General features: G+C 39.4%; 1 protein-coding gene across 6 annotated transcripts in view; it reads left to right on the top strand.

Moving 5' to 3' along the window:
• The first annotated feature begins 8,625 nt into the window (after positions 1-8,625).
• MPP7 (membrane palmitoylated protein 7) overlaps positions 8,626-27,980 on the top strand; it is a 142,812-nt gene continuing 123,457 nt past the window's right edge. For all 6 annotated transcript variants that reach the window (XM_008930068.2, XM_018075641.1, XM_018075640.1 and 3 more), the window contains exon 1: positions 8,626-8,697. The gene's annotated coding sequence lies outside the window, so the exon portion shown is untranslated. The remainder of the gene's footprint in view (positions 8,698-27,980) is intronic.

Genomic DNA, 27,980 nt, shown 5'->3' with positions numbered 1-27,980 from the left:
CAGTGAACGAAGAGCTGGTGTGTGAACTATTGCCTTGACCCATCCAAATCAGTGGGCCCTGCCAATATCCACCCATGGGTGTCAAGAGAGCTGGCTGATGTCATTGTGAGGCCACTCTCCACAAGCTTTGAGAAGCTGTGGAGACTGGGGGCAACCCAGAAGGCTGAAAGAAGGCTAATGTCACACCCATCTGTTTGAAGAGCTTAAAGGAGGCTCCAGGAAATTATCAGACCCATCAGTCTTACTTCAGTCTCTGGGAAAGTTATGGATGAATCCTTCTGGGTGCTATCAGATGAAGTCAGATGAAGCATGTGGTTGGGAAAAGCCAGCATGGGTTCACCAAGGGCAAATTGTGCTTGACAAACCTGATCACCTTCTACAACAAAGTAACCTGTTCAGTTGATGCTTTTGTCAAGAAAGGTTGGACCAGATGATCCTTGAGGTCCCTTCTAACCTGGTATTCTATGATTATAGACAGGAAAATTTTACAAGGTAAAGGGAAAAAATCATGTATTTTGAGATTTTTATAAATACCATGAAAGAAGAAAGTTAAAATTACCTTAAGAGTAGCTAGAAAAAATTCTTAACCTAAACAACTTAAACCAACAAAAAATAATGTTCAACATATTTAAATATTTATTCATATTAATGTATTCAAGCTCCATGTGTCCTACACAAACATGACAGATTTCTACTGTATCAGTCAGAAATCTGGACTCTCTAGAGCACTCCTCTCCTCCAACAAACTAGGACTTTACTACAGGTTACATCTGTAATAGGAAGACCATGCAAATAATGTGTACACATGAATGTGCAAGTTCTTTCGATGAAACAATTTGCATAATTCATTTACTATACCTAGATATGCTTCAGAGTTTTGCTGAAAAAAAAAATTCAGAAGGTTTTTCAATTATAATAGGAAAAAGTGAGAACAAAAATAAATATGCCTTTAATAAATGAATCCATTTTAACATATTTTCCAGTATCCTTGATTTGCAACGTCTGAAACATTATATTTTCCAGTATTCTCAGTTCACAATGACTGAAACAGATATTTTGCTGGTTCCAGTTCTGTTCAGCCAGTCCTTTGTGCTAGCCACAAGCTCATCTGCTGGAATACTCTGAAGATGAAAGAGTAACACAAAAAACCAAGCAAACATTTACAGTGCAACAGAAAGAAAAAAAAGTCTAGGACTATTTATTTCACTTGCACCAAGAATACTGGAATTTGAGACAGAAAAAAAAGAATAATATTGATTATTGTATCAGACCAAAATGAAGGAAATAAACTTGGCTGGAGGCAGCTGTCATAAATATTTTTAGAGCCATTCAAATAGATGTGTTTGAAAAAAAACCAACCCTGTTCTCTAGAAAATTTTCTAAATAAGCAAGTCTGGTAAACTCTTCTGTAAATGTAATGGGATACAAACTGTGTGCCAAAATCCAGACAACACAGCTTGAATGCTCTAAACAGAGTGGGAGACACCTGAGATGGCTCTTTTAAATTATGCAAGAATCTCAGCTATGCTTAGCACTCCTGTCAGTGTCAGGAGGTGAAGAACACCAAAGCAGTTTCTAAACACACACAACTAAACACATTTAAAGCAGTAGTTCTCCCATAGGGCTGGATACATTTTGAAGAGAAACTGGCTCAATTTCACTTCCCATTAGTGATTGTGCCAGATACAGCAATTGCCTGCATGGAAAAATAATTTTAGGAATATATTTAATATGTTTTTAACTGCCTTGTAACAACAACTTAGCAACTGAAGAGAGAGATACCAACACCTTGTGATGGGGTGGATCTTTAGAGACAACCAGGAAGATTCTGTGGGCGTAGAGTGATCTGCAGACATGGTACCACCTGAGATGTCTTTTTACTGCTGCACTCCCCTGAGAGAGATGTACGATGCTGCTTTTGCAGATTTCCAACCATTTCCAACTTTCTTCAGCAAGACAGAAGAAAATATCCCAGCCATATCAATCATATCTAAAGTGTTTAGGGGACTCATGTCACAACAACTTCTGAAGCATCTTATTTCTTTCTGCCATTTTCCACCAGAGAAACCTCTGAGAGGAAATGAAAGGGAGCGGGTCATCTGACCTGCCTAAATCTGCCTCCCTAGCCAATTTTTGCTAGTTTGGCTCTTAGACTTTCAGACTCAGACTGATTTAATGACTTTGAGATGCTTAGTTCTTAACCAAAGTCATGTTGAAGAATGTTCTCTGAAGGTAGTTTGGAAAAACCCTTGGGTTTGAAAAAAACACTGACTGGGGTAAAGCTCTTCATTCTCTCCTTAGTTTCATCTTGTTTGCTATTACTGAGTGTCCAGCTTACATGAATTGCTTTGCTTTGGACTTGTGGAGAATACACCCTTTTCCAAAACCGGTGGAGGGCTCATCTCACTCTTGCCAAACCCTACATATAATAGGAAAAGAAGGATAATACACGGATGGGTACAATGGCAATTCATCTTTCTGGCTGGAAGCCTTGTTTTGGAGTTTTGTTGCTTAGTGTCTGTCAGCACTTTCATCCTGGGGAATTTAAATTTCTCCTAAAACAGCCTGGCCTCAACTAAAAGTTTGCATATAAATTATCAGAACTCAAAACTGTGGCTTTTTAATTAATTAATTTTCCAAATGAGGTCAAGTCTTAAGATATGAAAAAGTACTTGGGTGGTACTCAGCATAACAAGAAGGAAATTACTAGCTTGGCATTTGTTTCATCTTGTGAAATATTTATTTAAAAGGAACGTGAGATGAATATTTAAAATATGATCTCAAAGCCCACAAAAAGTATTCATCCAGAAACTGAGCTACATTTGAGGTGTCTAGCATTTCTAGGCACTGTAATTACTCTACTGGCTTTGAGAATAATGTATTCAAGAACTAACCACGTATGTTCAACCAGTTTCCTTTCAGGAATGCTTCAGCTGCTGATGGATCACAAGAGGAAAGATCATGTCCCGTGTTTGAAGATATGGATAAGAAAGAAGTAATTGTTAATTATTTGCTCGTCTAAACAAAAAAATGATTGACAACATAATGAAATCATGTAATCCTGTAGCGTGCCAAAAAAAGGTAATTTTAAACTGAACAGGAACAAATGTCATAGGGAGCTGAATGAGATTAGTCACATTATACACTACAGAGTTATATGTCTAGTAATAAAAGACATGCCCAAGAAATGAAAGGAAATTGTAAGAACTAATAGTCTGCTACTAGCTTAGCAGCATCTATTAGAAACTAAAAGGAATTGCTTATATTATATATCTCAATGAATTTTTGGCACAATTAAGCACTTCACTTGAAATGCTATTTGAAGAGAATGCGAAAGTGCAGGAGAATTAAAACTGTCCAAAACCACCTGTAATGACACACTTCGAGGAGATTAGCCAAGAACTAGTATCAGTAAAGTGTGGCGTAGACCAGGGTTGCACTTCCCCAGGTTGACAGTCCAGTGCACTAAATGCTGGGGTTTGTGGATATTAGACACCACTGCTGTTGCAAACATATGTAGTTATAGTATCAGCGTATTACTTTGCTTGAAAAAGAGTGGAAGTATCCTTGGTGTGTTTTATTATATGAAAAACAAACCCATTAAGAATAGATCCAGACACTGGAACAGCACCAGGAGGTCCCACACCTGGGCCAGGAGCACAGCAGAGCACAGGGACCCAGTCCCGGGAGGACCACATGTAATATAAACATTGAGGATTCAGAGTGAAACAAAACAGGATGATCAAATCTCCAGCAGAAGAAGCAAATCAAAATACTGTTTTCCCATTGTACCTTTTAAAGAAATTTTCAATAAACATTATAGGAATGTTGTCCCATTACCATGAGACATTTGGATTGCAGTGAAATAACATGGTTCACTGGTGGCACGTGCATTGTACGGAAGGCATGGGGTTGAGAAATTAATTAATTAGATTTGCCAGTAGTGATTTCCAGGCTCAGACAAACAGCTGCTGCAGGTTACTGCTGTTCCCCTGTGCGCTGAGCTACCCACTAATACAAAGGTCCAAACAAAAAGCGAGCTCATACATCCAGCAAATAATTTTTAACAAATTTCTAGAGAGGAGAGGGTGTGCACGCAAGGGTGCTCCAACTCGAAGACTGAAATACGTTAGCATAATAAGTAAACACAAGCAGGAGGAAGCTCAACGGCGCAAACATTAGTTGTGCCACGAGCTTTGCCTTCGCTTTCCTGCCAAACCCTAACACACTCGCACAGGAGACCCCCGCGGCCCGCCCGTGCCGCGCCGCCTCACGCCCGACCCGCGCGCCCCGAGCGAGCTCCGCAGCCGCCGGACCCGGACCGCCGTCACGCGCCCCGCGGGGCGGGCCCCGCCTCCGCCGCGGGCCAATCACCGCCCCGCCCTGCGCGGCCCCTGCCGCCGCCGGCCAATGGGACGCGGCCTGGAGCGCGGGGGGGCGGTGCGCGCGCGGCCCGTTGGGCTCCAGTGGCCCCGCCCGGGGGGCGGCTCCCGGCGCGCCCGGCCCGGCCCAGGCGGCAGCGGCGGCGCGATGCGGAGCCGGAGCGAGCGGAGTCGCGGGTAGACGAGCTGAGCTGAGCTGCGCCCGCCCGGGAGGCCCGGCTGCAGGTACGAGCCGCAGCCCCGCGGGGGTCCAGGGGCTGGCGGGGTCGCGGCGGGCGCTCCGAGCCGCCGCGGGGCTGCACTGTGCCGTGCCGGGGTGACTCCTCGCGGGAGGGGTCGGCGGGGCGGGCGAGGGGATGCGGCAGGTGCCGGGCTGAGGGGGCTCGGTGCCGGCGCTGCGGGGGGCGCCGGTTCCAAGATGGCCCCCGCCCCCCCGTCTCCGGGAGCCCCCAGGAGCCGCGGGGGGCGGCACCCTGCCGCGGGGCTCCCCTGCGGGGGCGGCTCCGTGCGGGGAGCGCTGGGTCCCGGAGCCCCGCCGCGGGCGATCCCGGCCGGGCGTGAGCGGGCGGGGGAGCTCACGGTGGATCTAATCACGGCGAGTGCCTCGGCCGTGCCCGGCTTTTAAAACCTGCCGGGCTGCCGGGATTCGTTGCGCAGAGCTCACTCCGGCGAGTAATGGATGTGGCTGAGCCATTAAGGGACACCGCGCTGCGCAGCCGGGCTCTGGAGACCTATCAACTGCGATTTATGGGGTATCGAGGCCGGGAGGCGTTTTTATGAATTGGTTGATAACAACTTAATTCACCTGTGGAGCTAGCTCCTGTTAATGCCTACATTTAATCTGTGTGGAACAGTAAACAGTGTTATTAATCTGGCGTGTTGCGTGTGGGGAAACGTGGATGATGATATTTGGTGTAAGAGCTGGGAAGAGCAGCAGGCACTTTTGCATGCTGCTTGTGTGCTTTCACCTCTGAATTCCTAGCTTCGTTTTATTCAATCTGTATTTATAACAAGCTGCCTTTCTGCATTTCCGGAGCTTTTTCATTGATTTGATTTCTGAAACAGCTCACCACATCTTTGCCTTTCCTTCCTTCTAAATAAACTGTAGATAAACTGCAGGTACAGTAGCTTTCAGTGATCATAGAATCTTCAAGGTTGGAAGAGACCTTTAAGATCATCAAGTCCAACCATCAACTCAGCACTACCACTGTAACCCTTAAACCACTAAACCATATCACCCAGCACTGGATTTCTTCCTTTTGAAGAAGACTGAACCGTCTGGACAGTGGTGATCAGCATTTTTAGACCTCATGGCAATCTTCAGTAGCTGAATTCACAATTTGTTTTTTACAGTTAGGGTTTTTGTATGAGGTTCAGAGTTCTTATTTTAAGTTTACTTAGATCAAGAGCCCCATTTTAACAAGGCATGTTGTTTTGTAGGTGTTCATTTTCAAATGTAGTAATTAGAACTTTGGTATGAGGTATTATCGTCCTTTAGGTCTCTTTTATGAAGGGATATTTACATCTTGGGCATATTTATAGAAATATTTTACTTAATTTACAACTAGGTCATTCACTTACTGAAAGTATTGCTTGCTCTTAATTGATGTGGATGATCAAATCTATAATCTCACTTGGAATTAGCATTGGGATTTTGCTAGATGTTACTGTTTGGATTGAGTAAGTTTTTTTGTATTCAGGATGTGTGATTGCATGTAGCTTCTAAAAACTGTCTTAAAGCAATAGTTAATTTAGGGTTTGGGATTTAATCTTGTAGAGCTAGGAAATGAGTGAATGAGAATCATCAGTTTCAACTGTGCCTGCTTATTCATCAGTATGGAAAGGAGTAATCTAAATGGTGATAAGTTGATTTAAATTATTTCAGACATCAAATAGCTTTGAACTTTATTGTGTATGTGTTTATATTTGCATGTGTACACTTAAAAGGAGCAGAGGAAGTCCCAGAGCTGCCAATTGCTGTCAACTGGCAAAGTACATCAGGGAAGGATTGTTTTATGTTTACTTTGTTCCTGTTCTCTTCTTTAGCCATCCACTAGCAGTCCTTATTAGAAACAGGATACTGTGTCAGATGGACCTTGAACCTGAGTTAGTATTGCATTTTTGTGTTTGTAATCAAATGTTTTCTATGTAGTAACATGCCATTAGGAATTTAAATTGGGCAGGTGTCAGAGGTGTAAGTTTTTAAGAATACAATTTAAAAGTCAATACTAGGTGCAGGGAAAGCAGGCTAACTTACCTGTAATTTTGTTAACATTTTTAGACATCCCAACTCCTGATAGGAAATGGTCACAAGTATGTCTTCTAAGTGGCAACTTGTAGTCCTTTCCCGGGTGCCCTGTGGGAGCACTGTGCTTCTCACCAAGATGATGTTGAATCTGCTGCAACTCCCGTCTGTTGTTATGATGTTGTGATGTTGCCCTTCTCTGAAACTACAGCCTTAGTTCTGCTTTCCTGCACTGAATCTCCCCTTTTTGTGTTGCAAGCACCTGAGCCTTTCATTTATTTTTAGCATATGGAAGGGAGCACAGAAGGGACCTACAAAAACTTGTTCAGTCACATCTTCCCTCTAAACTGGTTCTTCTTCATTAAGCTTTACTGTGGAACTTGTATGATAATAAGTAAAAACAGGAAAAAAATCCAGTCTTGCTGCTAGCAAAGTGTCTGGTAGTTGTCTTCCAGAGTGTCTTTTGGAAAGCTGTTGCAGTGAGTTAAGCACATTTCATCATTTAGAACTACGTGAATTATGTGTAGGAGTCTTGAAAGTTTCCCATGTAGTTGTGCTAATGCACTTTAATTCCAGCCTGTGGTGTATATACTCTTCCTGACCTCATCTCCTGAAAAGTTTTCATCCTAGTTGCTGCTGGGTTTTGTTTATTAAGGAAAAGATGCAGTATACTAAATTATCCCTTCCTAATTTTAGTCTTAGAAGTATAGTAATATAGCTGAATTTATTTATACCTGCTTTCAGTGGATTGTGGGCATTTATATCACAAGTGATATTGCACTTATCTAATACAGTGCCTTGTCCTGGATTACAGAAATAGAGAGACATGGAGCAAGCATTACTTAATACACTTCAGATAACTTTTACACTGCAGTATCCCTAACATCCCTTGGCAGCTCAGATCATTAGCTCTATCCCCTGTCATGTTGGCTGTATGGCAGGTCTGAGAACAGATTGATGCCACATTTTTATATTTTACTGAACCGTTTTTGAGCGTTACCATGAAGTATTCATTAAAATCCCTTGACAAGCGAGTTTCCAAAGACAGCAATAAATGATAGATACATTGACATACTCTTTTAGCTAGCAGTCTTGCATTTAGGGGAAAACCAACAGAAAGCAAAAATAAGGCATGTCTGAATATGCACAAAACTTTACTTTGATGTTCTTGAATATCTCTGTTCATTATGCTTGGCTACCAAAGAAGACAACTTGGATTTTACCCCTACTTTGGTAGGCTGACAGATTCCATGTGTTCTTAAGCAATGGCATTAAGCAGAGTGGCCTCTGGGACTCCAGGTTTTGTCCTGAAAATGGTTTATCAATCTACATTATGAATCATGGCTGGAACCAACCTTACCTCCCAAGTACAAGTTCCGGAGAAAAGATGAGCTGCTAATATATGAGGGTTTCCAGAATATTTAATCCTTTGCTGCATGTTGGTGTGCACAGCTAGTAATGGTGTGGATGTCACTGCTGACTTTCAAAACAGAGCGATTAGCTATGAAGAAGCAAAGAAATGAACATCTTTACCACAAGCATGAAGTCACAAGGTGTTTTTAATATGGACCCATTAAGTGCAGTGGTAGAAGGCTTATACCTAATATTTTGTACCAGAACTTGCATATTGTTCACATATAAAATGGGATTATATGTCTGAAGTCTTACAAATGTTTATATGTTAGATAAAGCTTACTGGTACCCATTTTGAAATCATTATTTTGCTTAATTATTACTTCAAGAACAAGTTATCTGGGATAGGCCTTGAGGCAGAAGAGATATGAAACTTGAAATCCTCTTTCCCCACAGGTTAAATAAGTCTTTCGCTTTTCTCATTTCTGTAGAGCTTCGTAGAGAGGGAGTTGTTGGAAAGTTAGCTATTTTAAACTTATTCTCCTAACATTTTGAATTAAAAAAATGAAAATATGTAGTATTTCCAACACTGACTAGAACTAATGCCATATTAATATTAGCCTTTCTTTTTTCTTTCAGGCTCCATAGATTCTCAGCTTCGTAATCTGGAAAATGCGTATCTTAAGGCCCTGTTTGAAGTGAAGACAGTCCATCCAGGTAAGATGGACTGGCTACCTTATGATGACTCTTGCTCATTGTTTTCTGATACTGGACTAGGCTGTTGCTTGTCTTCTACAGTTCTGAACAGTGTGTGGATTAGTATTAAAGACCAAGAATAATTTTAATATCATGCTTAGTATCAATAAATAAAGCTGTGAAACAGTGTTGTACCATTATTTGGTCTAAGTATTGTGTGTTGTCTAATTGTGTGTTTCTTTATTGTCTTGTAAAGAGAGCCTCTTTTTTGAGTCAAGAATGACTAAATTTTCTTGTTATTTCATCATGTGTGATAGTAGAAGTTTTGAAAAAGTAGGAAAGTATTGCAAATACAGCCAATGGTCATTGACAACCTACTATAAAACACATTGCATTATAAGTTGTGTAACAGGTTTAGGTGTAGAGTAAAACTGCTTCAGAGCTACTAATTGTGGCTCAGAACTTGGAAAAGTACACATCCATTTATATAAAGAGCACAGAAAACCTTTATTGCATTCATAATGTATTGTTTGATGGATTGAGCTTGGCTTTAGCAAATGAAGCTGTTCCAAGAGGAACAATGTAGTTTCTGATATGAAGTGCAGAGCTGCTGTTTCACAGACAATATGCCATGAATGCTATTTAAAGAAACAGACTTGACATTACTAATTACACATAGGAGAGTGAAGTATATTTATTTCACACATTACATGTGGCCGAATCAGAAGCTGCAACTGGCAGATGGAGAGGAGAGGGTTTTTTTGTGTTTTTAGAAAACACCTTGCAAGTTCAGCTGATGGAAAGCTTTACTTTTTTGTCTCAATTCAGAAGAGCTGTAAAACCAGAAGTGATCTAAGGAAATAATCTTGAATTTCTTCTTAGAGGTTTGACAGATACAGTAATGAAGGCTTTCAGTGGCTTAACAGATACTGAGATAGAGGTTTTCAGTGAATAGCTGTTCATGAGCAGTTAATTATCTCATTGTAATCTGGGTCATTTGGGAAGCTGTGAACACAGTTAACTTTTGTGTTAGGATTGCATTGTGAGTGAAATGTGTGGAGGGGGGAACGCTGAAGCTGCTTCATCTTGAAACTAGCGAGGCTGGAGGTGATCAAAATCAACTTCTGAATGAGCAGCTTGCTCTCCTTTTAAGGTGAATGAAGGCTAAAGCCTAACGAGACTATGAAATCTCTGTTCTAAGTCATATCTAAAAATCCTTGCTCCTCCCCTAATGCTTTCCCGGCTACCAAGGCAGTTACTGCTGCTCCCACCAGGACAAACAGCAGCCCTTTGTTAGCTGCCTTGCCTGGGGCACACCCTATCCTCGCTTTACTGCTGCTCTCTTGCCATCTGGGGATCCGAGGGACCCTGAAAGGAGCCTTTTGCTGCCTAATCTCCGAGGTTAACTGATTAAGTCTGTGTTACCTCCAGTACAGGTACAGCTGACCTGTAACTTCAGTCCCGCCTACTGAAGTTGTAGCCTTTAACTTCCTGTGGGGAAAGGAACATCCAGTCTGTACCACAGAGCTGTTGGAGGCTTCTTATTCTAAGATTGGTTACTTCTCCAAAGATGCAGATCTGTGACTTTAATAATATCAAAATTATATGTGCTAGAAACTTTGTCTTGGTATTAAGAGGACACACTACAAGTACTATAGTGCAGTAAGTCTGACAGCACCCTGGTTGAGCTGCTTTGAAAGCTTGTCAAGTGTTTGAAATATGATACAGACAGTGACTTGGAGCACCTTCCAGCTGCCTTGACCAGTCTGAGCAAGGGTATAGAAATGGCAAATAAACCTCAGAGGATAAAACTGTGAATGGCATGCTTTGAGCCAAGTGCTGAAGGGTGCCTTTGGTCCCTCGTCTGGCTGCCGGGAGAGTCAAGTGTCTGGGTCGTGGGACCTGGAACAGGTCTGCCAGGACACCCTGGGTGCTTCCCAGGGAGGACTGTCCAGCTTCAAGAAATCTTGATAGTTAAAATGGAGAGCAAAAATCATGTGCAGCAGCTGAGTACTGAGGCAAGATAGGAGTCAGTCATCCAGCAAACACATTTTTGGATCAAGTGTAGAAAAGACAGATGTTTTCCTTTGTTTAGAACCATGGCTACAGCTAGCAAATGCAGACAGTTGAATGCTGTTGTATTTTCCCTCTGTTCATTTCTGCTGGAAGATACTGCTTCTAGTGGATGGTGGGCATGCTGGCACCCAGATTGGAGGAGAAATTGTCACTGGAAATAGCAGATTTCTGGACTGCTACAGTGGAGGAAAATGTCTTCCTGGGCAGTTAAATGTGCAAAGTTCTGCTGCGAGTGCTGCAAAGGGAAAGATTCACAAGGCAGCTACTGGAGGAAACAGGCATCAAAGGACCAGACTGACAACTGGGAAAAAGCTGAAAACTTTATTTTGTCGGCTGTAAACGCTTTTGTTTCCCAGGAGCTGCAGAAACTGTTTTCTAACACTATGTACTGTATTGAATATTACTTTACTGCCTGATTTCATGACATATGCATTTATTGACATACTGACATATTATGCATTTCATGATATATGCAATAAAGATAATTAAGATTCCTTCTCATTAGGACTTTTTATTGAACTTGTTCACATTGTTACGTGAAGACTGTTAAGTACCTTCATTTCAAAAGGAAGAAATCTTGGAATGGGAATAGAAGGGTGTTAGAAACCAACACAGAAATTTGTCTAAAAAGAAGAATCTTTAGCTGACATGGCTGTGGAGGAAGGATTTAAATATTTTAGGTACCACTTTTCTTTCCCAATACGTGATATAAAACGTAATTTGCCAACATTAATATAACAAATATTTGAATTTTGGAAATAAACAGACCCACATGTTGCACACAGCGCAAGAGTCTTAGCTGATACCTGTAAGGAAGGGTTTGCAAACTCAATAACCTCTTCTCACAGTAGAGCCCGACTGATCTGCTAATTACCTTTAATGAGTCATAGAATACCAAGGAAACTTAAGAAAATTTACCAAATGCTATTTTTCTTTTCATATTTGGAGTTGTGTCAGGTGTGTGTGGTCCAAATCATTACTGGTTGGTTTATCATCACCACAACTGACTGAAAAAAGTACACAGAAACATAATAACCAACATCTGTAATAGGAAGATGGGTAATCTCAACCCAGTAACTCTGTACCAGTGGTTTACTTCTGGCTCAACAAACCAAAGGTGGTGTTAGATTTTTCTTATGGTTCAGAATTAAAACATCCCCTACGGAAGATAGATTTAGGAAAATACTCTCTTTAACTGCTCTATGAATGGAGGCAGACAGCAGTTGTAACACAACGTTTAATTCTGTAGCTTTGTTGTGTAGGTGGACATATGTAATCCATGATGGCTGTTGAGTAAATGCCTCTTCATTAATGTTGAATTTCCATTTTACTCTCCAGACTTTCACCTTCATCACACTATTTAATGAGTGGTTTTGACTTGCTCTGGGCGATAGGAAATTTGAAAGAAAATGGGGTATTCTGGTTTCTTTATTCAAGGACCGAGTGCACCATTTAAAGTGCTGCTAACTTACATCAGGGAATTAAATGTCCCACCTTATTAAATCACTTATTCTGTCTTCTCTAAAGCTTTCATCTAGCTCTGATATAGCATTAATATTTAAAATGCATGTATCAGTTCAATAGACACATGCATTACTTATCAAGACACTGCAGCTTATTAAAACAAACCTGCTGTCATCACAGGTAAAAGTCTCTAGAATGACACATAGTGCCAGCAGATGCATGGTACATTTTCACAGGCTGGTCAGTTGGGATGATGGAAAAAACAGAAGTTGTGGATGCCCCATCCCTGGCAGTGCTCAAGGCCAGGATGGATGAGGCTTTAGACAACCTGGTCTAGTGGGAGGTGTCTGTGTCCATGGCAGTGGGGTTGGAAATAGGTGATCCTTAAAGTCCCTTCCCAAACCATTCTGTGATTCTGATGGTGAAAAAACACCATCTAGATAATATGAATGGAGTATCTCCAGAGTCCTGAAAAGAAAACATGCCTGCACATTAGTATGGTCTAAGACTAACAGTAACAGGGAAGTGTTAAGTAACTGGACCTTCTGTGGCTGTTTAATTTACATAAACAGTTTCTAGTATGTCAGAGCAGCTACATGTTTTAATTGAGATTTCTTACATTCGCCCATATTGTGAAGTTCTAAATAATAAGTTTAGTTCAGTTGTCCGAAAGCAAATCTCATCTTATGTGTGATACATTAGATGTTAGACATTTGTTTAGCTGCTAGTTTGCAGCTCATAAGGTCTCTCATCAGTGGAATAAAAATAAGAGCGTGTCCTTCTTCCCATGCCTTCAGAGGAATGGTCGGAGCTGCTGTGGTGTCTGCAGGATTCCAGCGCGTGTCGCTCCTGGCTCCAGGCTACACTGACAGTGTCCTCACTACAGAGGCCAAAAGTCTTCATCCCTGTCTTTGCAGGGCTGCTTCTCACTCGCTGGCTGTCCAGATTCAGATGCTGATTTCCCTTATATTTAGATGTGCACTTGAGAGGACAGTGAGCAAAGAGCTTTGTGCCCTCTAATTAGTATGGGCCTTATGACCTATGTGCTGGCCATCATACATGAATGAAAGGCATACTGTTACCTTCTTCCTCTCTCAAGCAGGGTTTGGTTTTGATTCTGCCTTAACAAATGTTAATGTTTCTCTACTGTTGTTCCTTATATAATCTCCTGAATAATGGAAATTACTCAGGAGAATGTGTATCTTCCTCTGTATATATTTTGCTGCCTTTAGAAAGAAAGATTTCTCCATAGTTCTTGGAATACTTTCTAGAGACATTAAATGATATGTTGTTCTGAATTAGTAAGTAATAATACGACCTTTTCTTCTCAAAAACTCATTCTTGAGTGGTATGCCAAGATGTTATCTCCCCACTTGAGTGCTTGACTAGAGATATGAGATTTGATATGGATGTGTGTGACAGGCACACACAGTGGAGAAGTAAGAACATGCCACAGCCTGACTGAAGCCTCATGTCTAGTTCCCTTGTGCTGACTGTGGTGGTGTTTTTTACTATGTTACAATGGGGAAGGTAATCCAAAATCTAGTGTTTACGTGGTGCAGATCCACTCACAAATCTAGAAACTAGAAGTTACAAACACGTGGGAAGCTACAAATTTTCTCTTCTTTGTAGTTAGATCATTTTTTTCTGGGGTTGGATGTTTTTATGCATGAACTCGTCCTCGTATGCACATGTACTATACATAAAAATTCTTTCATGGCATATGTACTCAAGTACAGGGCAGCCCTCACTGCAAGGAGACTAAATGTGTGTGGGTAGGTGTGTGCATCTGCAGCTGTTACCAAGAGAAACATTTGACCTTGAGTTTCAGATAATTGTTGCAGCAAACCTCTCTCACTGATGAGTCTTCCCACCTCCCTTGGCAGCAAAACCTTTCTCAGGCCGAGGAAAAAAAAGCAAAAAGAATGATAAAGTGAAGAAAGGAAGGTGTCAGATGCTTGCCATTCTTTTAGTAGAATCAGCACATTTCAGGAAAAATTCTTCCTGAACTTCTATTGGAAGGGAACAGAGTAGTAGTATTGTACCCCTGGAAATAGTAAAACTACAGAAAAAGCTCATCTAATCCACTGGATCCTACAGGAATCTTGTAACAAAACAGGGGTGATAAAAACTTTAAATAAAAGCCTCTTCCTAAGGAGTCAAGGTATGAGCTATTTGGGTCACCAAGTAAGAAACTGGCTTCAGCCCTGTCATGTACTGATGTAAAGGTACCTCCGTCTGTGTCAGTGATTCCCAGTCAGTTGTGCTGTCACGGGGCACAGTGTTTGTTCTGTTTCCTTTTCTTTGTTAGACAAGACAGAAGAGAGAACAAACAGTATTGTCGGGCTGGCTTGGACTTCTTGTAATAGTTCCTTACGTGATGCTGAGACCTTTCTTCCATGGGGCTCAGCCAGGCCGTGTTCTGGCAGTCACGCTGAGGCAGATGTCTTTCTCTGTTGCTAGTGTCTCAGCAGAGGGTTCTTGGTCTGACTTTTTTTCATGGCAGTCTTTGGCTTGTGACTTGGTATGGGATTGTACCAGCTCCTAGAATGTCCTATGTACTTCTATAAATTTGGAATTAAATATAAATGAAGAAAGAAAAAAACCTTTGCTCATAAAAACTGCAAGTTTGTGTGACTTTATCAGCCTGAGACTTAGCATAAACAACTACACCTGAGATCCAGATTTTGTACACAGGAATTCCCCGATTCATATTTCCAGACAGTATTTCAGAAAGTATTGTTTGAAAATAATGCACTTAAAAATGGTTGTGCTACTTGGGACACAGGATTCTTTTGCTGTCATTGCAGTGACATAGCAAAATCATTCAGGCTGGAAAACAGCCAGAGGTGAGTGTAGGAGAGTAATCAGAATATCTAACAGGCAATTCTGTAAATTGTCTGTTAGTGCATCTTGGAAGAAGCATAAGACACAAAGTGAGTGCATTTTGAGATGCATGGAACTCTTAACAGCTGCGTGTTTTGTGAGTGCTTTAGGTTAGTTTTGTGTAGACGCCTTTTCCTTTTGTATGCTTTGCAGTGCTTACAGTTTTTCTGAAGAGTTCAATTTGTCTATTTTAATACTTAGCTAAGGTAAAGACCTTTTGTGATACAGAATATTCTTGCTAACTTTATTCCAGTTTAAGGTAAGTTTGTGCAAAAGCGAATTACATTTCAAGCAATTTTTTGCTTTGTTTACAATTGTTTATGATTTTGTAATATTTAGAGGAATGAAAACTAGATCAAGTAGATTTCACCCTACAATTTATCTACTTTTGTGTCAGACTGCTGAGTATCAAAATTTAACTGTCATTATTATTATTGTCATTATATGGTTGTAGTTTTGTATTTTGCTGTCTAATTCTATGGCAAAATGATCAAAATGGTCTATAAGCAGTTAAGATAACTGAAATTTATCTTATTAGTATCCTATATATCCCTTTCTGTATGTGATGGAGAGAAATGCAGCTAAAGTTGAGATGAGTATTCCCACTTTGTGATACTAGCGAGATCAGCTCGTGGATTACGAGGAAGCTGTACATAGGCCAAGAAGCAGAAATCCATGTGTTACTCCCAGATGAAAAATGATCAAAGACTTGAGGTGGAGTTGCAGCAAGGATTTGAAAGTGGTCATTTGAGCTTGGCTAAGGACCAGCTTGCTGAGATTAGTAGGGTAGGTCAAGTAAAACGTGTCCGCTTATTCTCAGCAGGACTCACGGGAAGTCTTTGGTGGTATCTTCTTTCAGCATACCTTTTTTAAACTTGTCTGAATTATGCAGTCATATGTCTGAAGTATACTATAAATCAGATCTGCAGGCTCTCAGAGAGAATAAAAGTGTATGCTTTTTTGATGACAAGTTTAAAAAAGGACTGGTATTCCAGTGTAAGCAGATGAACTAAAATGGTAGGAAAATGCTGGGGTGTGATATAAACAAGCTGAAAATGGATTGTGATGCTTGTCTTGCAGCTACCATGCTCTGTGCTTTGCTAAGAAAATACAGATTGAGATTAATTTACATAAACTGTATGGCTCAAACACAAGTTTTATTCCTGCTCTGAAAAACTTTTCCATGGGCTTAACCACAATAGTTTTGCAAGGGATAATGATAGGAGAAATCAACCAAAAATGGAAATACTTTTGAAATCTAAATTTAAAATGAAACTGTGTGTTGATTAAGGATAAATTATATGCTTTAGATCTGCTGATGGGAATGTAAGAGCTGTTATACTTTCTTCAGAAGTGACCTAGAGAGGATATATAGGAAAAGAGAATAACAAGTATCTGTAAAGCAGCCTTTGTTTTGGTGTAGCAGTTTAGCTGTTAACAAGAATTGATATCAAAACTTTTGTGACTGACAGGCTGTGTCTGGACCATTAGTTTTATAGCAGCCAAAGAACCTGTTCTCAGAGTGTGTTTTGCATACTATTTTAATAATTGGATTTTGGCTATTACGGCCTAATCAGGTATTGAATGAAAAAAAAAATACTTCCTGTAGTTTGCTCTTTTGTGCTGCCAGGCAATTTCCTTGAGTGTCCTGAGCTTTTGTGTGACTGGTCCTGTTTGCTTTGCCTTTGATGTACAGCTCCTGATGAGCTCCTACTTTCCTCTCTTTTACGATTCACTCAGTTGTTGCATTTCAATATGAGCCTTTAGAAGAGAATAATAGGATGTGTGAGAAGCAGGTGGAGCCTATAGGCCAAAGACATTTTGCAGTTTGTCCTCAATTTCAGATATGTAGCAATAATATAAAGGTGTAAAAATCCCCCATAGCCAGGCCTGTACCTGTTTGTGTAAAACAGCCTCCTAGCCTGAAAGACTTGTAGGGGCAGGTAATAGTCTTTATTTAGACCAACTTCTATACTTTGTTCTGTGTATCTTTACATATCAAGCAAGTTGAAAGTCAGGTATGCCTGAAAGACTGTCTGCACTTTGAACTATGAAAGTTAGTCTAATAGAATGTATTATTCCTGGGACCATTTGTGTCTAACCAATTGTCTTAGGCCTTCATGGCTGCTGCAGTTTTTGTGGTTAATGATCTGAGGGCAGAAGTGGCCATTTGAACCTTTCAATAGCAAAGCAGTTGACAGCCGGTATTGAATCCTCCTGCCTGAGATGAACATAGTAAGGATTGTAGCAAATAAAGAGCCCGTTGAGCACACTAGATGTGATATTGTTTTGGGTAAGATGATCTGCTGAGGGGGTGCAGAATGCTAGGGGTGCAGAGGATAGGACTGCCTGGTTGCATGGAGACCAAATAAGCTGCTCTCTTTCAGATTTGGGAGCGAGTTGTGCATGAGAGGTGTGCTTTCTGCAGAGGGAGCATGGAATTCTGAGAAGTGAGGTTATGGGTCTAAGACATCCTATGAAAAGATACTCTGTGAAGTTTGCTCTTGGCAAAGTTTGTCCTGCTGTGGTATTAATATCTGGTTTTGCTATCTGTGGTGTAATTATTCTTGGGTATTGCTTGACAGATGGTTATATCTTAGAGTTGTATCAGAATGATGTTATTTGCTTGACAGTTATTGTTCTCTTAGGAACGTGGGACAGGAAAGGACCTGCCTATTCATCAAGTTTATTTTCATGCTCTTGTAGGCTTTATGTCATACAGACACAGACATATGGAGTGCTGTCTTAAAAGCAGATGAGCCTTTTCTCCTCACTATTTTAATTAGAAGCCTGTTCAAATGCTAAATTGCCCTAAAGGTGAGGAAGCTGCTTACAGTGTTCAACCTAAATTTATTCATCATCAGTTGGTAATAACTTGTTCTTGAGCCAAGAATGTCCTTTTATTTTAAATAGATTTTTCTTATTGTTTTATAATTATCTCAGTGTGTTTATACATAGCCCTTGCTTTTCTGCTCAGCTTTATTTTTGCTAGGCTAAGGCCAAGTCCTTGCAGCCTCCCTCAGCTTCTGTTGAAAGCAGAGCAAAATGAAGGTATAGGTAGTTGGAGACTTTTCAGTTTTCACATAGCAGGTTTTTCCAGTTTGCAGAGAAGGGTGTGTCTTATTCTTTGTACATTGCTGATAAAAAAAAGTGAATAGTACCTTCCTTGTTATTGCAGTGCACAACAGAAACACAAAGATAGAAAATTTTGTATTTTAAACTCTGAAATTGTCTTCGAGTAGCAAGATTGTTCAAACAGCAGGGACTCGTGGTATATTCTCTAATTTAGGAATGCAGGCAATCCTATGAAAGAGGTGTTGAAAGGCAGGCAGATGTTTGATTGCTTCAAGTGCCTGGGTTCTACTTTGTTTTTTTTGTTTTTTTCCTTAGGCTGCTAAATGTTCAGATGAGTATTCTGTGGCTGATCTATGCACAGACAAACTCTTTGTGCATTTCAATGAGTTACTGCTAAGATGTGTGATCAAAGATAAGTCAGACCCGTTACAAAGGAATCAAAACTGGAATTATGTTTAAATATTTTTCTGACTAATATTTATAGACACTTGCTACTTGTAAGACTCAATAAATCAATGTGCTCTTCAAAAACTTATATTCTTAAGATATTAAAGGAAGATGTAAAAGGTGGATACATTTTGCAGAATTTTAGAAAAATTTTAAGAAACTTTTAAGAAAAATAATTTGAAAAGACTTCAGTAGGAAGACTTGACCTACTTTCTTCCCATTTAAAATCCCAAAGGCTGTTGTGTTGGAAAAAATAAACCAAACATTGTTTAAAATGCAGTGGAAGGTTTTATGTCCCAGGTTTAAGAAAGAACATAAGCCTTCTAATGTTCATAAAGATTAGGCTCCTGGCTAAGAAAGTATGGAGGCAGGGATCTAAGGACCGTGTGATGGTGAGATTCTGATTTCCTGATTGGAATTTGAAATCCATAATGTGGAGTGCTGGTACAGTGAAGCTGGTTGGTAGGAAACCAGGGTATACCTTAGATGGTAGTAACCCTTATATTAATCAGAAAATGAATTCTATACTCATGTCTGCAGTTTTCTCGTAGGAAGATGCTTTTGGTACTTATCTTATGTGTAGTAGACTAGCAGTTAATTAGCTTGTTAGTCCAGGAAGTAGGAGGGCTTGTTTCTGTGTCCTTCTCAACCTGAGGGATCTCAAGCCCACATTTTTCTCTTCTTAGGAGAGGGCCATAAGGCATTTGTTTGTGTTTAGGTGAGTGATCTAACCACCAGATCGCAGGCTGACACTTATTGCCCACTGTCTCAAATCCATCAACGTGCATTTCTGACTGAATTATAGAATCACTGAATCACTAAGGTTAGAGAAGATCTCTGTGATCATCGAGTCTGACCATTAACTCAACACCACCATGTTCCCCACTAAACCATGTCCCCCGGTGCCATGGGCAGCTCCATCAGGAAGGAAGGGGCAGTCCTGTGCAAAGTATCCCTCAGGCTGATGCGTCAGATATTCTCTGGAAACAGGGATTCATTTCCATGTTTTCCAGAAAAGCAAGTTTTGCTACTGGAGAGTAGTGGTAGAATCAACATATAAATGACCTGTTTTTATTCCAGTTTAATGTTGCTAGCAATTGAGTACTGTTTTCTACTTAATGTTTGACCAGAAAATTTTTTAACAACTTGAGATACTGTAATAAGAAAATGGAACAGTAATGGCAGTCATTTATCATATCACTTCTGGGCATGAAATTTGTTTCCTTTTTTTTTTCCTTTTTAAACTCATGTTTTTTTGTTTTTTTTTCAAAGACAGACATTGTGATTTTGAATCCCGATACAAATAACCCTCAAAAATTGGGCTTCTACTGGGGCAAAATTGTAATATAATGAAATTAAACCAACTTTGGCTCTTAATGAGTTATTTAGCTTGAAAGTGAGAAAAATTGGGAGAAACTTTCCTCAACGAAAACATGAAAATAATCATACTAACTGTTGCTTTTTAGCTTGAACCTGCTAGATCTGGGTTTCTCAGTGTGAGAGGATGGTTGCCTTCATGCATGAGTGACTTCTTTAAATATACAATTCCTGGGTGCTATAAAGTAGAAATAATGAAAAACAGGTTGAAAACTGGTATGATTGCACACTTCTGTGTTTGGCTGTAAAGCAGAAGGAAAGATGTGTGCACAGAAGGCCATTGTGGGATTGTTTTTTGTGTCCTGTATTGTCTGAAATATGAAGAAAGGGCAGTCTGTACATCTGATCTGCAAGACATCTACCTTAAAGTGGTTTAGTTTCCATAGCTGGCACAGTTCACAGCAAGGAGCACATGTGCAGTGTCTGAGATACCTCAACATGGCAGCTTCTGCCAAATTTCACTCATGTTTCCAAATGTAATATTATGCTTATGTCCTATCCTGTCTCTGGCACTGAATTTAAACAGCACCTGTTAATATTAAGAATAAATGAAGTTACTGTAACGTTGAGGATAAAGAGATTTTGGTGAAAGAAAATTGGATATGAGATTTAGATTCCCTGCCTAATTAAATATTTCAAGTGGAGGTGTTCTACTTCAGTTTTATTTAGAAGTCAGAAAGCAATACTACAATGTTAGCACAAACCTTTTGACTTAAATCTTCTTTCATGAGCTGGTATTTGCTGATACTCCGTTCAAATGCTTTTCACAAATCACCTGAAACAACCTGGAGCACCAGGTTTTTTCCCTGGGAGATAAGTGGGGTTTTTTTCCAAAGCCTGTTATTCCTCTGCATGTTGGCTGATTCTCATTTGCGTTTCAATCAGCTTTAGCAGAGTTGTGTAGCTTATTGGTGTTCCTCTTCAGTCTGACAGCTGAAGAATAGCAGATGTGAGTATGAACATTAGGCTGAGGCTTGCATTACAGCCAACAATCATTTGTTCTGGTACTCTGAAGCAGAAGAGTAAAACACATATTTCTTGCTGCTTCAACCAGTGAACATTGCCCAGTTTGCTGGGTTCAGTTCTGCTTTTGTATAGCGTTGGAACTACTAAAAGCAGTGCTGTGGCTGTTACTGCTACGGGCAAAGAAGGGTAATGTTATTGATGCATAACTGTTTTTCTAACACTGAAGCTGCCTTTTCAGAATCTTGTTTCAAAATAATGTGTTTTCTCTAAGATTGAAGAATATCTTATGGGCAAAAAAAATCTGTTCTGGACTTTATAACTGAATTTCTCTGAAGAGTTTTAGATAAAGGACCATGATCATCTAAGCATTGTTCTATTTCTAGTGGGAAGAAAGAAGTGAGGGGGTGAAGGAGATGATAGTACCTTTATTAGGATGTAGGCAAGGAGATTACTGGGGAAAAGAATACTCTCTATTGCTGCTCAGAATGTACTGTGTGCAGCTCCTTGGATGGGAAAGGAGGAGTAGGTGGTTGTCAAGGACCAAGAGATCCCAAGGAATCTTAAAGAAGTTGGGCAGTGTCTCCCTTGCACTGAGAAATGTAAATAATATGACAGATTCTCCAAAAGATTAATTGTGGAGGAAGTTATCTGTGGAGAAGTGAGATGAAGGGGGAGAGCTGGTTGTGTTCCTTGATATGACAATTCAGTACTTTTATCTCTTAATATCCATAATGGAAAGCACTCGAAACTATCAGAAAAGGAGGAGGAGAACTAATGATTTTAGTTGAAGAACATTGATTTAGAAGTTTTTGAGAATGTGCATTTCTTTTATTGGAATTAATGGAGTAGAGGAAACCTGTCTCCCGGATTTTATGTGATGGTAGAAGTGCCTTTCCTGTCTTCATTGAAAACTAGGCTTCCTTTAGTTTGATATACTTCTGCCTGGGTGTGTCTTGTTCAAATGTCAGTCTTAACTTAGAAGCTACAGAGGCATCCTCCTCAATAAATCATTACTTGAAAGTAACACACACTAGGATTTTTTTTTTTAAATTGGAGTGGATCTTTCTAGACAGATATTATTTTAAGAATATTTTACTGGAAGGTCTTTCTATTTTTTCAGTTGCTCACTCACTAGTGACATTAGCAGATGAAAGTATTGCATTAGTAGGTAATGAATTGTAATTTAATTTGAGGGAAGTAAAAAACCTTGGTTTTTATAGACCATGTTGAACTCAATGAAAAGCTAAAAAAGAGTATTATTAATAATAATATTAAGAATTATTATTATATTTTTGTGCACAAACCTAAGTTTATTTTAAAAAGGCTGAATTATTTGTGCATTGTTTTCCTGAATCAACACTCGCACTTTCACCTTTTTATGTGTTTGGGATGCAGATTGCACAATAATCTGTTCAAGACTGTTTTTTTCTACATTGCCATCTTCCTTAAGATTAATTATTCTTACATATAGTCACTAGCTAAAACTGATTGCATCAATTACAAAAATAGAAATTAAATTTTTCATTGCTTTCAATATCTAAATATGTCCTCATGGCCAGGCTTGGTGAACGAACATTTGGGAAGGGCTCTGCCCACATTTGCTACAAGCACACTGGTGGCCAAAAAGGCCAGTGCAAGATAGACAAGTCTGGTTGCAAAAGGCACAGAGGAAAGGCTCCTTGGATGGGATTGGCAAGACACGGTTCTTTCTATGTTATCTGAATATTATTGTCAACTATAAAGAAATAGTTGCGTTAAATTGCACTGGGAAGTATTTTATTAGTATTATTACTGGTTTTCAAGTAAATTATTGGAAACTCTTAATTTGTAATTTTAAAAAGCACATTGCTATCTTGAATAATACAATTCATTCCATAATGTCATTACCATTTCTAAAATTCCTCTTATGTCCTTTCATGATTTTCTGTGAATGATACCATTGTTCTGTCACTCGAGCTCATAAACAGGAAAATATTTTCCAAATTCAGCATCATATCAAGGCTATATTTAAGTGTTAGTCATTTCAAATCCTGTAATAATATCTGTAGGATATGTTCTTTCTTGGGGATTTAAACACTGAAAATATTTCAGATTGCCTAATCTCTTTTGTCAGTTGTCGCAGTATTTGTCTGCCTTGTAATACACAACATCTGGTTCTGCTTCTCTCAGAAACACAGTTCTGCTGCAAGGAATTTACAAGGCTGTTAATTGTATCATGTAATAATTTTTTGTTATTCTACAGGATCCCTCTTTCTTACTGAGTTCTATATAGGGCACCAGACCTCCCTTCGAAGTCCTTCCCTTGTCTACTCCTGTCCTGCCTGTCATTAACTCCCCAGCAATCTGCTGATACACAGGGATCCACCTCCAACCAGCCCTTAATGACTGCCTTCAAATCTTCAAATCTCATACAGAGTATTTTAAACCAGAAGGCAAGATGGACTCCAGCTTAAGAGTGATCTTGTCTTCTGCAGTGGAGTGCTGAGAGAAAGATCTCTGTATCTCTTGTGTAGAGCAGCCCCACAATCCCGTCATGTAGCTGGGTCATTGTTTTCTGACTGCTCAGAGCACACAGGTACTTTGGATTTCAATTAACCCGTGCACTGTAATTTTTAGGGTACTTACCTTAATTTCATAGTTGCAGTTAAAACTCTTCTAGCTTTTTAAAGGTGGGCGGTGCACAGTTTGTTAGCCTTGAATTAGATCTTAATCACAAGTAGAATTTTGAAGGATCTGCCTTGAAACTGTTGACCAAATGCACAATGTGTCCAGCCCAAATCTTTCATAGCCATGGGATCTGAAGTCACAAGCTGCAATGATAGCTACAGATGCTAAGGGCTTAAGTGCCTGAATGTTTTCTTACATGGAATAGAATTACTTTAGCAATACAAATATCTTTCACATTTAAATTCAATTGCTTTTTTCAAATAGTCAAGTTGATCAGGTATGGAGAAAATAAAGACATGATTGTACTAGAAACTACAATTATACAAGGCCCAAAACCAAAATAAGAACCAAACCCCAGAATTTTATAATTTGTTTCTGAGAAGTCATATAAAAAAACCCTGGTTCTTAATTCTTGTTAGTATGTATAAGCTCCTACCAATTTATACAGGAATTGGTCATAAATTTAGCATAGGTAAGCGTGTAAGACAGATGAAAGAAGATGCATCTAGAGAAAGGCAGAAATAGTCACATTTCTGTGCCTCTGTAAATATATCGGCAAAGACGAGACGTTCCAGTTCAAAACAGAATAAAAATGGATAGAAGTGCATCTGCAGATTTCTTTTGCATCATGATGTCTGTATATTAATGGAATTCAGAGAAAAGAAGGCAAACTTAATTTGCTAATTTCAGTGAATAGCTGTATTCAGCTTCCTATTGAGTAATCGCAGAAGGCATTTTAATGAGCATTCTGAATTCTTTATATCTTGGTTTTCCCTGTTTTCTATCAGAAATTTACTGTCTAAAATGTGTTTCTTAGCACTTTTGTCAATATTGTATTTATTTCTAGATCAATTGAGAAGTGGTTGTAATGTGCAACTTGTAATGACTGACTCAAGGAGGTGTTGAATTTGAAGGACTTTATTATGTGATGAAAATGCTTGGCTTAAAAAAACTAGAGACCAGAGTAACTGCAGTAGGGTGGTGAGGCTGTGGATTCATTCTTTTTTTCTAATCAGGAAGGACAAGAGAGATGCAGCATCTTGTAATCAGAAATGGAGCATGTGTCCCTGTTCCATCACCTGGTGCAAGTCTCATGATGAGATGGGTGTTGAATTCTGTGACCCAGTTATTGTGTATGGGCAGGTTGGGCCCTGATTCCTACATATGTGCTGAAATGCTGCGATGATCCTGAGCTTCTGTGCAGACAGAAAAGAAGTGCAAAAATCTGCAGCCTGTTTTGAAAATCCTGGGCAAAATTATTACCCCCCAGAATTTTGTGAGTGCTTGAAAATTTGCTTCTTTTTTAGGACTGATGTAATTCTAAATCTTCTGGGATATTTAGCCAGTGTATTGAAAAGAGAAAAATGGGGAACATCATGAAATGGCTTCCCCATTAAAAAAGAAAAAGAAGTAAATAAACTTATTTTTGTTTGGAATAAAAGTGCTTGAAGGAAGACATGAAAGATAATTATAAATAGTGGGAGGAAACTAATTGGAAATTGTTTATTCACTATTTCTGAGAATTTGAACAGAATGCAAAAAAATGCTTTACACTTGATACAAGTTATGGAACTTATTTTCTCAACATATTTTCAAGAGTCAAAAAATGGGCTCAACAAGCAGCTTTATGAATCTGTCAGTATTAGTGGTGATGGTCCAGAGTCAGTCTGACCCAAACAGATGCTGTGCTGCTGGTTGGTAGGGGAGGAAATAATTTTTATTTGTGTTATCTTCAGTGTGTATTAGATACTCTGTGCTGGGTCTCCTGAAGATGGGATTCTGTACTATATGGAATCTAACCACTATTTAGTGTGGCTAAGTGTTGAGTAGTTTGGGGTGTTTTCTTAGATACTGTTTTTATCCACTATGTGAAGTTGCCTGAAGAGCAGGAAGGTGGTGTCAAGCCTTTGCCAGCAGTGGAAGAGTATGGATTGGTGGGCTTGGCTCATCAAACAGTTTTAGATTATCAATGACTTGCTTTCATGTTGAGCACACACAGCTGACTTTCCGGCTGTGTTCATGTTATTCACAAATGGATCAAAAAGCAGAAAAACAGAGAGAGTAGTGATGGCATTGCAGATGCATTCTGGATTAGTTGAAACCTAAAATAAGTGACTGAAAATAAGTGCTAAATATCTATAATTTTTTACTAAAATAGAAGTCAGTTGCTTTCCTGGGTGTTTTACTTTTCTTTGCTTCCTTTCCATAAAGTATCAAATCAAAGTAGTCTAAGAAAGTTCAGATCAAACATTTCCCCAATTGACATGCAATGGAAGAGTCTATTATCCCTGGGTTCCAGTTTGTCCCGGTAGGACCAAAGAGCCATCTGTAGAGCATGCAAGCTGGTGACAAGATTTTGCTCAGCCTGCCTACTGTACACACCCTGTACTGGGAATTAGGACAGGAGAGTTCCCAGGAAAGACCAGTGATCATTGTTTTAATTAGCTGCAGTTCAGACTTGATGCTGGCTAATGACTGCTGCCTAAACAGACTGTGGGTGTCTTACACTCACTAAAACAATATTTTAAGTATTGTTATAAGAAAATTTTCATTCCTACAGGCCAATTATATCACTGATTTGTGACAAATGAACTTAACCTGAATGACAACTGAGTCTCTCTGCACAACCAAATAAAACTACATAGATGAAAACATTTAGGAAGTGTGGAGAAGTCTGATGGGTTCATTGAGTGTGGTGTACCTTTTTAAGATCTCAACAGAACATTTTGTTGTGCTTCTATCAACTGCTAAAGCAAACCTGTTTGTATCATTACCAGAATTTCATGAAATACAGAAGATTGGGACAGCTGCTTCTAGGGTACTAAGCAGAATTGTAGCCTTCAGAATACTGGAATATGCCTGTGTGTTAAAGGCAAATTGAGCCAAGGAGTATTTCAGTGCCTGGTGTAGCAGTGAGAAGAAAGGCGAGACTCCTTTTAAATAATAAATATTTGGATCTATTTTACAAGGGTGATTGTTCAGCATGTAAAATGTGTATTTGTTTTTGAGTGTGCTTGAGATTGTCCTACAATACAAACATTGTGTTGACAGAAAATCCAGTTGTTCTTACTGACTAGCCTGTCCTCAATGCAATGTTGGAGTCTCTTACTGCAACTGGATTCTGCACTTCCTGATTCTGCAGAAGGGTGTTGCCTTGGTGGGGAGACACTTGATTCATAATAAAATGACCATCAGTACTGGATTCAGTTCAGTTTGCATTCTGTTGTATCTTCAAAATGAGATAAAAATGCAGTGGAACATATGAATGTCATTGAATGTAGGAGCAAAAGACATACAGTGATTTTGTTCATATCAGATATTTCTGATAACTGGGAAGGGTTATCTTTCTTTTTCTTGGGTAAAGTGGTAAGATATTTGTTCTTTTCTATGATGATTTTAGAGAATTATTTTAAGCAGGACAAATGCAGTACATGATAATTATTTTAGAAATTGTTTATCTGTGGATTTGTAGACTTCTCTGAGCCATGTTTATATTAGTGGTCTGATCCTATCTTTAGGTTGTAAACTGTTCTCTCTACTTATGAAACTGGAAGTGATGCCTTTTTATTTCTCCCACTGTCAAGTTTGAAAACATTTTCAGAAGGTGGATGATTTCACTCTTCCCAGAGAGGCTGTGAATTTTTTGCCAGGAGTGAACAAGTATATTTCCTTCTTTCCACTGTCTGGTATTAAAATATGGAAATTACAGCTTGAATGGCAACTCAGAACAGGTCATGATTTTCTCTCTCTGTCACACTCTGATAATTTAAAATATTAAAGTATTTCTTGTTTGGATCATGTGAATTTGCTCAACACAATAAGCCAGTCTGGTCCTTAGAAAGGTGCATGGTAGGGTATTCCAAAAGTGCTTATAACCAGGGTACTTCTTAGTTTTGCTTCTTTGAAATTTCTGTTGTGAATGCCCATCCTGGGATGGGAATGGGGACCCCAGTAGGGTTCCTTAGGAAGGCTTCGCTTCTCTGTGACATGGTTCCATCTGGTGAATTAAAGAGCTTTTGAAATAATTGCATAGTGCACTGAAGTATATACAGTTTCTTAACTTTTTCCTACATGGTATTTCCTTCTACGTGTAAATCCAGCGTTGCTCCCTCAGGTCCTCATTAACTTGTTTGTGTATTTGGATTAACTAACTTGGCAGCCTCCCAGCACCTTCTGCAGATTAATAAGAGCAAGTTTCACCTTGTTTGTTTCTTTTTTTTTTGTCCTTTCGTAACTTTAAATGTGACATTCTTTCTGCTGATTGTCCATGACAATTATTTTCTGAGTTGGTCTTTTAAAGAAGACATGCAGTTTCTGGAAAGTGGGGAAAACATTGTGAGCTAACA

This window comes from Manacus vitellinus, unplaced genomic scaffold (assembly GCF_001715985.3).
Source record: "Manacus vitellinus isolate BGI_N305 unplaced genomic scaffold, ASM171598v3 scaffold_3_pilon, whole genome shotgun sequence".
NCBI classification, from domain to species: domain Eukaryota; kingdom Metazoa; phylum Chordata; class Aves; order Passeriformes; family Pipridae; genus Manacus; species Manacus vitellinus.
This window is presented reverse-complemented; position numbering and strand designations above follow the sequence as displayed.